The sequence below is a fragment of the Talpa occidentalis genome, unplaced genomic scaffold (assembly GCF_014898055.3).
Source record: "Talpa occidentalis isolate TD23 unplaced genomic scaffold, MPIMG_talOcc4v2.1 talOcc4.4, whole genome shotgun sequence".
NCBI lineage: Eukaryota > Metazoa > Chordata > Mammalia > Eulipotyphla > Talpidae > Talpa > Talpa occidentalis.
This window is the reverse complement of record NW_023604295.1, coordinates 86,912,664-86,918,937: the sequence shown is the minus strand read 5'-3', so window position 1 is coordinate 86,918,937 and position 6,274 is coordinate 86,912,664. Positions and strand designations below refer to the sequence as shown.

Sequence of the window (6,274 nt, the reverse complement as noted above, 5' to 3'; positions counted from 1 at the left end):
TCTCCTAACCCCATATTTTTGAGAACTTTTAATATATCTTTCAGTATCTAGGTATAATTGATTATTAATTCAGTCTCTAGGCCCTTTACTCCCACTAAAGGATGGGGGTGGGGCTTGAAGTTCCAAGTTTCTTATCTGGGTTGGTCTTTCTAGTGACCAGTTCTCATTCTGAAGCTATCCAGGAGTCTCCAAGAGTTGCCTCACTGGAGCAAAAGACACTCCTAAAGCCAGGAATTTATGAGCTCAATGCCATAAATTGTTTTTCAGAAGTGTAATTATGGAAATTATACAAGGCAGCATTTTATCAAATATCAGTATTTAGCAATGTTTTGTTTTCCTGAAACACTATTTCAATTTTAAAAGCCAGATATCTCCGTTTCAAAAATTAATCATATTTTTTTATTTAATTTTCTTTTACAAATGTCCAAAATTAAAGAAATTTTAAGTAGAAAAACACTAATTTTTAGTTTGATATATTATTTCTGTGCTTTATGTACATATACTATGCAGTTTCTTTTATAGGAAGCCTACCTAGACGTTTATGACATTAAGCACTATGAAATGAAGGCAAGAGCTAATTACATTTTATCAAAATACTCTGAATGCAACAATTGCAAGAATCAAATCTATTATTACTTAGTGGCTTGTAATTGCCTGATATAAAATACAAGACAAAATACATTTACTGGATTGTTTTTCAGAATATAGTTGCACTCTGGCATCCAAAATAAAAATTTCCCATGAGTAAATCTGTAGAGAATTCATTTAGTGGCTAGGCTAGGTCAATTCTTTTTTTCTCTTTTTTAATTCTCCCCCCACTGCTCCCAACCCCTGCAATGGCAACACATTATTAAAAACATTAAGTACCTGGGATGAGTCATTTCAAGTGATGTACAATTATTCATGTAAAAATGATGTTTTGTGGTCACAATTACTTCAAAAAGTAATTATATCCAAATAACCTGACATATCATGCTTTAGCAATTACAGAACCATGATTCTGACACATGGCAATTTATATGTTAGGCAAATGTGGAATGCTAAAGATGTGAACAGCTGTTCCTCTGTTTAAGTTAAGAGTGCTGCAAAACTGGGTTATGACTTTATTTTTTCAGTTAACATAACCAGTCCACAGTACAGCACACTAACTCATAAATTATAAATCCAAGGAAGGTAATGCCTTAACTAACTTTCAAAACTTTGTCAAATCAATACTACTCTTTAATAAAATAAAATAATATTTTTGTTGGAGTCATGTGTAACTTTATTGATATTTTTCACCCCCAAAATGTTATTTCAGTACCAAATTAAAACAATGTGGTTTTAATAATGGGGGTTTGTAAGAGAGCAAGTTATTTCATACAATTTAATGTATTAAAACTGTACTTTCTAAAGTGAATTCTCTCATGCAAGCTTTCCACATCCCACAGCAGGGCAATGCTGTATAATTAAGAAAAGGTTCTGCTTTGTTCGGGGGTTTGCCAAAGCCAGGCAGATTTCCAATATGTGAAAAGTTTTAAAATTCTACCTATCGGGGATTTAATATACCAATGCAAATTTCTAAGAACTTCTCAAAAATTATGAAATTTTCACATAAACACTATTATCCTCAAAATTAGATGGTTATTTCAATTTGGGATAATCCCTTTTAATTAAAAGCCTAGCACCATATTTTGTTTTGATCAAAAGTCACACAGCTTTTCTTCAGCTTATTAAAAAAATTCTATGTGAAGTATAGTTGTTATTTCAAATAAATAAATATACTGCCAGCGTGGAGAGACCTGGGGAACAGGTGCTGTATACCAACATTTTCTTCTCTATAAATGTTGCCAATGCCATCAGAATCTTGATGCTTCCTCTTGCCAACACTGTTGATTCTTTAATCTCAACATTCAGATTATATATTCCATTAATTCTAGGTCTTCATTAGCAGTTGAAGATATTGTATTTGCCATCAGATCTTCTAGGTAGCTGCCAAGACCAGTGCACTTCAGAGTGATGATGGTTTCCTGTGTCAGAACAGATTTTTCTGAGTCCCGAGTATGTGGTTTATAGGTATCTCATCTACCAAAACCATATTTGTAAATGACATATTAGTATATTTAAATTCCTTTTTTTTCTTCTCTATAGGATCAACTACAGAATGTTCTTGCATATATGTTTTGGTTCTTTCTGCACCAGCAAGAGATTTCACAATGGGAGGCAGTCCCCATTCTGTGCTGTATATGACTATGCAATTTTCCCAGGAATCTATATGTCTGTCCAGTACCTTAACTTGAATTCATTGGGTTTGGGTATTTTTGGATTGCAGCTTTTGTAACAGTTTTCCAATAAAAGAAATGCTTTAAAGTCCAGATCTTCATAGCGTTGGTGGCCTGAATGGTATCAGGGTAATATTAGGAGACAGGGAAGCAAAGGAGTCACAGTTGTTGGTGCCATGCCCCTCAGTTTCCTACTGGCCACCAACATGAAGACAACACCCAAAGCATCATTTATAGAAGAAAAAAATTGATATATTGGATTACATTAAAAGTAAAATTTCTGTGAAATAGACAATTGAGAGAATGAAAAGATAAGCCACAAGGCCTCCCTGGTGGCACAAGGGGTTAAGCACCACTATGAAGCAATCTGCAGCCTCTGCAGCATGAGCTCAATCCCTGGCCAGCCAGAGAGCTACCCACATGGCACAGCAGACCTCTCCTGTCTCATCCACTGCTCCCCTCAACAGTGTATTTCAGTCAATTTGCCTGTTCAGTTCTCCGCTGTCTCTAGTGAATCCTCTCACCCCTCCAACCCTGTACCTCTGGCCTGCACCCCAGCTCTTGTATGCATAAATAAATAAATCTTTAAAAAAAAAAAGATAAGCCACAGATGGAAGAAGATATTTGCAAAACACATATCTGACAAAAGAATTTGTATCTAAAATATACAAGGAACTCTTAAAACACAGCAATAAGAAAACAGCCTGATTAAAAAGCAGACAAAATATATGGATGTTCTCATCAACAAAGAAGACATGCATATGACCAAAAAAGCATATGAAGAGATACTCAGCATCACATGCCATTAGGGAACTGCAAATTTAAACAAGAACATACTATTGCACACCTACTGGATGACTGAAGTCTAAAGCACAATGAGCATCACGTACTGGCAGGAATGTGGATTGTTCATTGTTGATGAAAATGAAAAAGGGTTCAGTCATTTTTGAAGATAGTTTGATGGTTTCTTACCAAGCTAAACATAGTTTTACCATGTAATCCAGCAGTTGCAGTCCTGGTTTATATCCAAATGAACTGTTGCCTATGTCAAAAAGACTATACAAGAATATTTATAGCAACTTCATTCATAATTACCAAAAGTTGGAAATAACCAAGATGCCCTTCAATAGGTGAATGTATAAATAGATTGGTGAATCCAGAAAATGGAATATTATTCAGCTATAAAAATGAACTATTAAATCACAAACAAAACATTATGGAGGAGAAATCTTACATGTTTATTGCTAAGTAAATTAAGGAGACTTGAAAAAACTACATTCTATATGATTTCAACTACATGATATTCTGCAAAAGATAAAACTATAGAGACAAAAAAATACAAGGGTTTGAGGGGCAACAGTGAAACTATTCTGTATTATTTTGTAATGGTGAATATATACTATGCATCTGTCAAAACCTGTGGAATTGTAAAATTCTAAGAATGAGTACCAATATAAATTACAGAGTTAATAATTATTTATCACTATTGGTTTAACAATTGTAACAAATGAACCACACTAATACAGAATGCTTATGAAAGAGGAATCTGGGTGGGAGGAGGTATATTAAGGGAACTTTATACTTTCTACTTTATTTTTCTGCAAACCTAAAACTTTTCTTAAAAATAAAAACCACAACATTGTGACAAGTTTAGAGAAAAGGCATGGAAGGAATGTAAAAGCTTCAGATTTTCAAAATTTAGTACTGTTTTCCCCCTGCATTTGAACAAAGACCCCTGCATTTTCACTTTGCTGTGGGACCTGAAAAATTCTGTGACTAGCCCTGTGTATTACTTTATATGAAAACAATAATTTATGTTTATTGAATGTATACTTTGCACCAGGTGCTATGCTAAGTACTTTGTATATATTATTTTATTTATTTTTCACAGCCTTATGAGATAGGAAATATTTTCATGCTCATTTTCAAATATGATCAAAGCTTAAGGAAGTTGAGTGTCTTGCTCAAACACATATCTGGAGGAGAAGTTGAATTTGCACTATGTCAGTTTCCCAGTTTTTCATCACCACTTATAACCATTGCTGCTTTAGTGGTTATATCAAGTTTTCTGAGCTATTTCTTTAAGTATGTTACTGACTGCCAAATATAAACCTCACTGATTGCAATGCTCAGACATCTGCCAAAAGGATAGTCTTGTAATATTAATCCTCTAGGGTGTAATGTGCAATGAATTCCTAACCAACAGATATCTTTAACAAAACTCCTCAGATTTGTTGAATGATGCAAGCCACATAAATACACAAGAGTCTTGTGGACATTATGGACAGTACGTCTTAAGAGACCAATAAATCATGAAAGAACTAATGTTCTCAAATAAAACAGACAAGATATGTATGTATGTTTCTACAAAGCATACCTGGACAATCTTGATTTTGAATTGAGAGGACATAAGCTAGATTTAAACATCAAATTCAAAACCAGTGTTCTCCACTTCTGTGGGTTGGTTCTTTCCCATTCTTTGAGTACAGCAAGAGGGATCTTTTTATCTGTTCAGTTTTCTGTACAGAGTTCAGGGATCACTTCCAATCCAAAGGTCTCAGTTCTGCAGTACAGATGAGTGCCTCAACTTACTAAAAAAACTCAGCTCTGGAGAAAACAATCTTTCTCATAGTACCCACAATTCTTAAATGGAATCTGATGTGAAGGCACCAATAAAAATGAACACTGTTCTTGTAGAAAACCACATCTAGCAGGGTAATTGAGTCAATAATGAGAGAAGCAAGACCCTGGAGTTTTGAAGTGATATTTTTAATGCTATTGTGATAGAGGGTGCAGGTCAATATATCTCTCTTTCTTTGCTGCAAGATGGAAGCATGGGGAATATGTTATGATAAAAATGCGAATTATGCCTTCCACCAGCTGTTAATAACATGTGTTTATGGATATGTTGCCAGGAAATACAGAGAACAAAAGAATGAGAGGTTCTCATTCCAGAGAAATGGATCTCAGCTCTCACTGTGGCTCACTGGTTTGATTACAGATGTGTCATGTCCTCAGTGGTCTGCCCACAAAGCACAGGAAGCCATTGTCTCAGGGAAACTAATCTTGGTATGTTTGGAAGATGGACTCAGTGGAATTCAACATTGATGTTTTCCTTATAATGTCTCAAAAATACACTTAAAATGCATCAAGACATTATTAATAATCACCCTAAACATCAATGAATTGAATTCACTAATCAAAAGACTCAGTGTGAATATCTGCATCAGAAATTGAAATCCAACAATCTGCTACCTTCAGGAAAGTCATTTGGGCTACAAAGATAAACCTAGTTTCAAAGCAAGTGGTAGAAAAACAATCCTAAAACTAAATAAAATCCAAAAAAAAGGGCAGGCACAGTTATCCTTATATCAGATAAAATATATTTCTAGCTAAAATGGATAACAAGAGATAGGGATGAACAATATATCATGATTAAGGGACCAATGCATCAGGAAGACATAGTATTCATCAGTCTAACAGGCACCAATCAACAAAGGATCAAAACCATAAGGCAACAATTATTAATTGGAAAACAGATTTTGACGGCAACACAATAGTGTAAGGAATTCAGCACCCACTTTCACAAAAGGGCAGACCAAACACACAAAGAACCAGTAGTCTTAAATGAGAAATTAGACCATGTGAGTTTAATAGACATTTATAGAGCACTGTACACCTCCCCCCAAAAACTGTATACACATTCTCCATGAGACATTACCCAAGATAGACCACATAGTGAGTCACAAAACATGTCAATGAATTCATGAAGATTGAAATAAAATCAACTATCTTCTCTGACCATTATGGTATCAAACTAAAATCAACCACAAAAGAAAGTATGAAAAGCCTTTTAATATGTGGCAATTGAACAGTATACTACTGAATGACCATTAAGATAATGAATAAATCAAAGAACTTAAAAATACTTCAAAACAAAATGAGGCCATAACCTACCAGAACTTCTGGGATACAATAAAAGCGGTATTAAGGAAAGTACATTAGCAATACAA

General features: G+C 34.4%; 1 pseudogene; it reads right to left on the bottom strand.

The window, feature by feature from the left end:
* Positions 1-1,746: 1,746 nt before the first annotated feature.
* Positions 1,747-2,363, bottom strand: LOC119258187 (PRELI domain containing protein 3B-like; annotated as a pseudogene).
* Positions 2,364-6,274: the final 3,911 nt, after the last annotated feature.